Source organism: Dreissena polymorpha, chromosome 14 (assembly GCF_020536995.1).
Source record: "Dreissena polymorpha isolate Duluth1 chromosome 14, UMN_Dpol_1.0, whole genome shotgun sequence".
NCBI lineage: Eukaryota > Metazoa > Mollusca > Bivalvia > Myida > Dreissenidae > Dreissena > Dreissena polymorpha.
In genome coordinates this window covers 26,063,070-26,073,776 of record NC_068368.1, presented here as the reverse complement: position 1 = coordinate 26,073,776, position 10,707 = coordinate 26,063,070, and positions in this window count along the sequence as shown.

Genomic DNA, 10,707 nt, shown 5'->3' with positions numbered 1-10,707 from the left:
TAGTTTCACAAAATTTAACGACAAAAACAGAACTCTCCAAATTATTCAATCGTTTCGCGTTGCAACGCTTTATAATTTTTAGGTTTAAAAATCGTCAAAAGATGCATATAATGGCTATATTAGAGCATGGTTAATGTTCAGTATTACTGTTTCCTCACAAATATCATAACTAAAACGAAAACTTACGAATCTGAAACAACTTTTTTCAATTTTGTCAATTTACCAAAGCGTGAAAAGATCCCTTTAATATATATATATATATATATATATATATATATATATATATATATATATATATATATATATATATATATATATATATATATATATATATATATATATATATATATATATATATATATATTTATATATATATATATTTATATATACTTATAGTCACCAACAAATTGGGACTCTCGATTTAAACATACTTATTGGGACCTACTAGAAATGACGGTGTTACAGACGCCACTGTCACATATTACGTATAGATTTTCGGTCTGGATGCTATGTATGCCTATATAGATCAGGAAATCTTGATAGAGAGTTATTTTTTAGTAGCACCCCTCTCTTGGGTCAGGGCCCAGTTATTAATTGGGCTTTAGACCCAACATGTGCATATATAATATATATACGGTAAGCTATTGGGTCAAATTTGTTTCTTGATACATGTACATGCTTATCATTGAGGATTTGCTTGTCATTTGAAAGTTTTTCAAAACACAATAGCATTACAGCGGTGGGCTTTAAGACAAGTGGCAAAAGTGTTGGCAAAGGCGGATTCGGAATCTCCTTAGCCGACCAAAGCTTTTTTCTTAGGGGACGTTTTTTTGTTACATTATAGACCATTTTAATTCTGTGTAGGTCATATCGAGTCGGTCAGTTTGCCTGTGATTTCCAGAATAAAGTGCACTTACTCAAGGCATTAACTGACAACAGTCTTACATGTATGAAATGACAAAGAGTGAATGATCTTATTTATCACATGCTTTAAAACGAGAAAAATCAAATAAATATTTACGCAAACATAATGATACATCCCGAATGTTGTTTATATTTCGTGACGTCATTTGACGTTGCAACGTCATTTCAGCAAACCAACTAAATGCGATTGATCAATCGAACGAAAACTAAGCCAAGAAAACGCTTGAAAAGTATATAACACAAGTGTAAGATAAAAATGTTCGTAATGGTTATATTACATGGGAAACAGGGTTTGGTATGTGATAAATACTATTCTGTTTTGACACTTAATGTTTAACGAAATAATGACTGTTGGATATTATCTTTGAACGATTATCTGCAGGTGGCGTATAAAACTGGTATCTGTCGGAATGACGTATGTCTTTTGGCGTGTCCCTGAACTAGATTGAGTAACACGTAAAACTTTGCAAAAGCGATATAGATAATTAGTTTTCGGTGTGAAACAACTACATGTAACTGTACCAGAAATGTGATATAGATGCCAATGGACCCTGCATCAGTGATCATGCAAGTCGTTAACACTAATTATTATCGCAACTCGATTGCTGTCAACATCACCAATACCGTAAGTACCAATATAACGATCAGCTGAACTAACGATTTTGACGATTTTGTTTTGAAAAAGCATTACGGTTTATTTATGATTAGCATTACGATGATCTGGACTTTGATGTATATGATCTTTGGTTCTAAAATCTTGTCGACAACAAGTAATTAAGCATATAAATGCATTACCATCATCTAATAATGACTCCGAAAATTATTTATCCCTGGGTAGACGACATCATCCAAATTTGCAAGATAGTATGCGTCTTCAGGGCTCCAGCTAGGATTTGAAAAGGGCAGGGGGGGGGGCTTTTTGTCAAAAGGGCACTTTCAACGCGCAGTATTTTGTCAAAAGTGCGCTTTCAAGTGCGCTTGTGTCTCTGGAATGCTTCCTGTTGCTGCTGCATGTTCATTTATATGTTTTTAATAATTGTTAGAATATATTATTCCCATTATTATTAAACCATTCAATGTCTACAATGATGAATAAATTAATAACAATGTAATAAGAGATTCATTACCGGTAATTATCATAATTTATTGTAAAAAAAAATAAAGGGCAGGGGGAGGGGGGCCCCTTGGAAGGGCAGAGCGGAGGTTCGGAGGGGCAGGGTGGGGCACCCTTCAATTTAGACTTAGCTGGAGCACTGGTCTTTGACTGGTTTGATCAATGGGGATTCATTTTTATCTGAGACTTTGGGCAACACATTTTCATCTGCGATATGTGAAGAGCCATTTCTGTCTGCGTACATTTCAGGTATGTTTAGCTTCTGTACTTTTTTTCTGTTTTCATCGACATTTCCTTCATGATCTGTCAACTTCCGTTTAAGTGAACATTCGCATAGGCTGGCTTCGTTACTTACATTGTGTTTTTCTGGTACAGTGTCTATTTTCCAGCGTCCACAGTTTTCGCCTTTTGAACAGGCTTCACAGTAACACGAGGCCTTGGCGGTATATAACTGATAACCAACTTTATGGTTCCCAAAACAGAATTCCAAAACAGAATGCGGGTTTTTCATCTCGAGTTCTTTGCTTGTGGTTTCATACTCAGTTCCATTATAAAACACAGTCATGCTTTCATGTCAGGGACTAGTTTTTTTCAAGATCGTGACCACCACTGTGGAATTATGGTTTGTGACATCAGAAACAAAAATCAAGTTCTTGTGTTTCAGCTCTTCTTCTTCTTAATAGTAAGCAACTACCGGGTGTAGTGTAACTCCTGTGCTGCTCCAATAAGCGCTTTGAAATTCGTCGGCGTTGCTGCATGTGGAATTTTCTGCAAAATCCATATGGATCAATATTTCATTTCTTGGTAAGTTTGCTTTTAGATTTCTTATGGCAGTATATTGTGTCTCCACCCTAGAAACATGCTGTAAGAAATCTCGGAACCGCAGTTGTGTATGTTTGATTATACTCTTCTTTTGTGTTCTTGGATTTAACTTTTTTCATTTTCTTCTTCCCCTCTACTTCTACGCGTTTCAACTCCTCAAACTCGACTTCTGTGTCATCCTGTATTTTAGTGGTTAGCATATCTGTCATGTCCTGTTAAGATACTTTCTTGCTAACCGATTCTGGGTTTGGTGAAATATCAATTCCTACAGAGCGAATGCTTTTAAATTTCATAGCGAAATTTTTATGTTTGCTGCATGAACAAGTATTTCAAGTTATCAGCTTTGTCAAAAGTATATAGTCAGGATGCAGGCAACAAAAAACGATTTTTTACCTTGGTATTTGGGTTTTCAGCACAGAACTCGTGTCGCTCCATGAAGTTGATCACCTCCTTTTTGATTCTTTCTCTTTCCGGGACCTTTTTTCTCTTTGGATTAGCCATCAATGCCTTTGCAGTGGCCTGTCTTAGTACTTTTCTCGAAATCCCTGTTTCTTTACTTAGCGTGGAAAAGGATATTGTCGCTCACAATATTTGCAATTGCCTTGCCTGAAAGGACTTTCGGGCCTGGTTACAAGCAGACCATTCCTCACGCTAAATATAACAGTCTAGTGATTCATTCTACAAAGATTTGCCCTGTGAGTGATAACCAAATTGTTACAGTTGTTTTTACTCTCAGCTACAATAATGATCAAATTTATGCTGGATATTTTTTCCTGTAGTGTTTTGTAAGATATCATGGTATTTTGCAACAAAATTTAAGAACAAAACTTGAACTTTTATCTACTTAAAGTAAAAAAGTGCAACAAAATTCTCCAGTTTTATTAAAAGTGTATGTGGGCTTATCAGTAGCATGTTTATATATCAATACTTATATACTGTGAGTGTGACAGTAAAATTCAAGATGTTAGTATTGTCATTTTCAGCCTAGGTCACTCAGAAGCCATGAAATTGTAATGATTCATCAATATAGAAGAAAAAGCCATGTAGTAAAAAATGTCTTGTTTGTCTCATTGGTTAACTTTTTGTCATTCACATTTGACCAATTGTATTTAACTCATATTAAATAATATTCGCCGAAGTATACTGTATCAATGTATGATGATGTTGTCATACTCCTCAATTTGTGCCTGTTCCAATGAAATTATTTTTCTGAAGTTTACAAATTAAATTTCGATGATTGTTGTTACAAATATTATTATGTTAAATGAAATACAAGTGTAATATTATTGTTTAAAGTTGATTAATAAATTTTCAAACAATGCATGTGTTTTTTTTCATTAATATGCAAGATGTTTCTTTAAAAATGAAAAAAAATATTCATTTCATCTTAAAAATCTTCATTATGCAATGCATGGCAGAACCCCTGTGCTCATAATTTTGCTTCCTACATCAAAATTGGTGTAAACATTATTATGTCTTCAATATCCTTAAACATTTCATTCTTAATTTTACAAGAAATTCAGTAAATTGTTTGATTTTAAACCATAATAACTTACCTTATTCAGTTATTGCACAACGAATGTCCAGTGCAATATAGTAATAAGTGCACTTGTTACAGTATCGCACTAAAAATATCTCAGTGTCAAATGAAGTTATGTGCAAATTCATCAAATATAATATTACTTGGTAGCAATATACTGAAATACATTTTATCTTATATATTTTTAGTTTAAAAACTGTATGAAAATGTTAACAGTGTTAAAATCAAAGCTCAATCTTTTATAACAATCAGTTCTTTTACTCTCCTGTAAAATTTTGAAATATGGACTTATCACTGTTTTACACTAAGGTGACGATACTATTCCATGTTCAATGTATCACTCTTTTTTAACAATCGGGCAATAGAGCTTTGAGGGAATTATATAGTTTTTCACATAATGTTTACTGTTTCGATCACTGTTCGCTTAAAGGTGTGGTTGAAGCACGGACAAAGCAGTCTCTGAAATCATAAAATCCAATTATTTCACAATTCAGCATTATTAAAAAAGGTACACAATCTTTAAAAAAAAAATGTTTCTTTTCAACTCTACGATAACACCAATAATCACGTATGACTGCGAATTCTTGAGAAATTACGATACGCCCAATATTGACAAATTGCACCATACATTATTCAAGGAAATATTTAGGGGTTCGTCTTAAATATCAAAAGCTGCTGTACTAGGAGAATGCGGTCATTTCCCATTGTGCTTTATGTTTTAAGAACAAATGCTATAATTTTGGTAGACAATAATGCCATAACAGAATACTTTCATTAAAAGAGTAGTTAATGCATTTACAAATGATGATGCGTTCATAAATATTTATAGCAAATTTAGTCGGCCTAATGCTCTTCAATGTCCGTTTGATTAACTATGTTTCGGTAATTTGTGGTTAAACCAGTATCACGTAATTGAGAACATTTATATGCTGGCTACAAGAGTCCATGATTGTTATATTCTAAGATGTTTTAAATGTGTACAGTCTTAAATTAAGCTTGCATATTATAAGTATATACAAATGACTTTTGAACCCTTCATGCAAACTTTTAAAGTTAATAACAATACTGAATATTGAATTGTATAGATTGCGATTTTGTGCGCATAATTAAGAACTAAAATGATGAAGATTTATTAATATAAACGTCAAAGGACGCAAGCGTAAAGTGTGCTCTATTGGTTTAATTGAGAAATATTCCTATAGTTTGTCCAATTCATATAGACCTCACATCCGAAAACAACATGAAGCTGTTATGTAATACTTTTGACTTAAAAAAATGATGTCGTCAAAGTCAGTAAAACGTGTCCGTTAAGTATTGAAGTGCATCTATTTTGTAATGAGAAAGTGATACATATAACTAATTATTCTTTTGCTTTACAGTCGTTTGTAAATTGTTCTAACATTTCCTGTGATTGTTTTTGTTATCATTAAACACAATAGTTATATCATCTGTAGCATGATATGAATAACTTTCCGAAATTGCCCGTATGACAATTAGAATTGCGTATTTTAGCCAACATTCATCTTACTATACTAAAAATAAAAAACATAATACAAAATAAAAATAATTAAATCAATAAAATATCTAAAATATTTAAAATATTATTTTTATTTGCCTAATGCATGTATTGTGGATCATGAAAACAATCGGCTTAACCTGTAATGCGTTAGTAACCGAATGCAAATATCACGTGAAGATAGTGTATAATAAATTCACTGAGTGCATTTCGTTTGGTAATTGTCCCCTTGGCAAAATAACACAAATATGCGTCTTCATCCGATTAACAGTATTGGATTGATTGTATTTCAACATTAACCTGAGTACTGTTAGATTGTTGATAAAAATAACCATTATAATCTTTGTAATTATTTGTTATAGAAATTGTCACAGCATACGAATTTCTATCATCAGGTTTGATTTATATGTCAATCTGCGTATCGCTTTCACTTGTGTGCGTGTTGGTGAACAGTGTCCGTTCACTGAGTTTTGCAAAGTATAATTAGAGATACACAGACACAACGAACAGAGAAAGTATTGAGATATTTAAAGTGAACGCAGAAGAGACCGCCTACTGGCATTCACTAACATTTAGCAAATTTTTAAGTGTATCGTATCGAATGTGTAACACGTGAATAAACAAGAGTTTTTTTTTGAGTTTAGCAAACGGAAATTATAAGCAAGAACATACATTAAATTTATATGTGTAATCGTGCGTGAACAAAAATGCGATTATAATGGGAACTAACCGTTCAAATGAGAATCAAAGTACGACCGTGCAGAGTGATTTATCTGTAAGTATGCTTGTTTGATCGGATATGAAGTAAAAAATAATGATTATAAAATAACAACTACAATATAATAACAAAAACAAATACTAGTAAAGTAACTTTCCAAACAATTGCAGGTTGGGGTTTGTTTCAAATTACAAATCGTTTCTCTACTGAATCTACAATTTACATATTTATTTTATAACGTTTGATTGTAAAATGTTATGTCCTCTCTATTCTTCACTATTGGTTTAATCTTCAAAACTAATATTTAATTTGTACTATATACAATATAATAATTAAATACATAATTAAATATATAAATAGATAACTAGTTAGATAAATAAAAATAATAATAACATATTTAATTAATTAATTAATTGATTAAATAAATAATTAATTAATTAAGTAAGTAATTATTTAATTAATTAATTTATCAATAAATCAGTAAATCAATAACAAAATAAACAAATAAATACAAATCAAGACAAATAAATAAGTATATATATATATATATTTTGTTCGTAAGCGAGCCATTGGCGAATGTAATTGAACGAATTTGAAATTTAACGCTAATGTTTAACAAACAAAGCACATTTAAAGAGAGAAACGATTGTTTTATCACATGCAAAATGATACAGTAACTATTCGTTAAATTTATGTATAAGTTGAATATGGAGGTGGTGATGTTATGTACGAGAAAAGCTTAGTATAATCACAATAACATAGAAAATGCCACCTTCAAGACAGGAATAGATCCGATTCTCGAAAATGGTGTAAATATTTAAAGACATTCAAAGGCAGTTATTATAATCAAACGAACATAACGCAAAGGAATTTTAAATCATTTTTTAACAAATTTCTTAAGCGTAAATTAAAATTGAATTAAATAGAACGATTATTATGAGTCAGCTTGTAGCAATATGGACTCCGTGTGGTCCATTAACGACTGACAAAGTTATTAAATTGATTTTTTTTTCAAAATAAAAACGCTGTGTGTATGTTGTTTTGTATTGTGCTGTTTCGTACTGTTTTGACAATTGGTCACTTGCCTTTAATAAAGAGCTACACAATTTTATTAAAATGAGAGTGCAATACTTCTCAAGCAGCGGGAGTTTCACTTCTTTATATTGACTGCAACGTTGCGATAATTTTTATTGACTTTTAATAATGTTTTGCGTAATTCATTCATTTGAAAACAGCGGATATCCTTAGTCTTAGACTAAAAGCACAATTGTTCCGTTGTTTAAAAACGGTAGTAAATCTTATCTGACACAATATAGAGGGATAACTGTAGTAATATTTGGGCTAATATAGTTTTAACCTGAGAAACCGAAATAATTATTGGTGCAAACACGGTTAGATATTTCGTTTATTGTATAAATAATCGTGATGCCTCTATGATATGTCATACTCAGACCTTTTTACTATATCATTATGGGTCAAGGAAAACAATTTATTGTTTGCACATTTATTTATTTTGTTTGTAAACGACATTGGCGAATATTTGATTTACACAAAGCTATGCATTAATAATAATTAAACGTTTGTTTTATGTTACTGTTTGCCAATGTTTGACAATTTCCGCTGCCCAAGTATTATACAACACCAAATAATGGATATTTTTACAAAGGGGTCTCAAGATTAATATCGGGAACGTTAACACATGTATACCTAGTGGACTCTCCCATCCTTGTACATTGTATCAATAAATTCCCAAAATTAGGGATGTCTAGCATATTTATTTCTATATTTAGAATATTGCTTACAGAAATTCCTTAAAGCAAACAGCGCAGACCCTGATGAGACGCCGAATGATGCGGCGTCTCATCTGGGTCTTTGCTGTTTACGAAGACCTTTTTTTTCTAGACGCTATGCATAAATGGGTTAAGGTTCGGATTTCGCAGAATTTTATTCTTGAAATAATCACTGGGACATCAATGGTGAAACTATGGGAATATTTTATTGAGCTTACGTCTGTGCTAAATGATTCTGTTACTGTTCCCTAAAACGTGCAATTTAAGCATGGAGTGATCAGGATCTCAAGGCGGATAATAATATTCTTTCATTATTCAGCAGAATCAAATAAGGTTTTAAAACTGAATTGTTACTTTTCGACCCAATTTCGGCACGAATAATCACTCATTGCTGCAAAGTGTCCGGAATTAAAAATTTGTCCAAGATTAAAAAAATGAAGTACAGATATTTCCAGCAAAAACTTTGAGTTCGTCAACAAACAACATATTGTGCTGTACTAGGTGAACTTGGTCGCTTCCCAATGTCCTTCATGAATAAAGAACAATTCCTCACATATTTGTGTATATCATGATATCACACTACACTTTCATAAATATAGTTTTTAATGTAATAACTACTGATGATGCTTTATATTTATAGCAGATTGTGTTTACATAATGACATAAACACTGCGTTTGAATCACTTGAATCACTTGGTTTAAGTAACTTATGGTTATACCATTATCATGAAATCGATTGCATATGCATGCTGGATCCAAGGGCCCGTAATCTTTTCATGCACACGTTAATCCATCATTAAAGCAATTAGCATATTAATACAATATACCATATTAAACACAAGTTTTGTGTCTACTGGAAATTAAATTGATAAAACTGTATCTGTTTTGGAATGTTAAAGTGAAATGATATAATTAATTCTTCTGTTGCTTCCTAGTCGTTAAAAAGTTTCTTCAACTTGGCTTCAAATTTTTTTTTAAATATAATTTCTTAATTTGTTTTAAGACTGATTACATCTTTTTAGATTAGGTGCAGGCTATCCATTACTCTCCTGCATTATTATTATAGAAATTGCATTCCCTTAATGTTTGTATAGCCAACCTCCATCTCATTGCGTGTATGTAATTATTTTTTTTATTTTTCAATACGTATGTATTTCTGCTTATGTGAATGCATTCACAGTTAAAGCACATATTTAACACTACAATACAATCACCAGCTGCAACTCGGTTCATTAGTTTTCTCTGTACAAAAACAACAACAAATATCTTCATCATATTAATATTATTACTATGAATATCATTGAACTTGAAACTAGACATGTGCAGAATGTTGATGCAATAATCACATCAATCTGTTGAATGTTGTGTTATTGAAAACTATTACAAAACTATTGTTTCAAACATCAGGTTTTTCATAAGCCCTACAATATCTGGGACGTGCTATTTAATGACATCATAAATGAGCTATAACATATTAATAATTTTGTTTCTTTTTACGACGACCACTGTCTGAGAAGAAGTTTTTTTTGTGAACGTATTTACGTACAGTTACTGTTCACTGAATTTTGCAAACGTCAAGGTAGTATTTATCAAGGAATCCTTATGTTGCACAATATCCCAGGGACGCGAGGATATAGTCTGTATTACTGAACCAAATGTTTACTTTCAACTTGTATAACTACACACTATTATATATTTGCAACATGCATTGTTATTAGTAAAGCATTTATCTTCAAAACGTGTTTACATGTTGGTACATTATCAAAGGCAGCTGTAACTGGTGATTGTGACAATTATCTTTAATGCGTGTTGTTTGTTTCTGCGTTACTGTGTTATTAACACGTATATTACTAAAACGCGGGTATTCCAAAAATAAGCACTATCTCGGTAATTTCAAAAATGCAGTCGGTCATGAACGTATTTTTAAAGGGATCATATGTGGCCATCTCTGTGGTATGTTTGCTTATGGCGGCAGTCATCATCTTCCTCAACGGTCTGGTCATCTTCATGTTAGCCCGGCAGAAGGAAAACAACCGGCTTCACTTCTTCATATTCCATCTTGCAATTGGTGGTAAGACAATTTGACATGCACGCCTTTTTATGTATATATGAAGCATCAAAAGCCATATTTATTTGCATTTTCTTTACATCAAATATATTTTTACGCGCACGCCTATTTGCAGTAAAATTTACCAAAACCCATTTGCATTTTCTTTCAATTAACATCAAATTGCAATAAATATTTATATGAAAAATGGTTGTTTGACGAATGTACTACGGCCT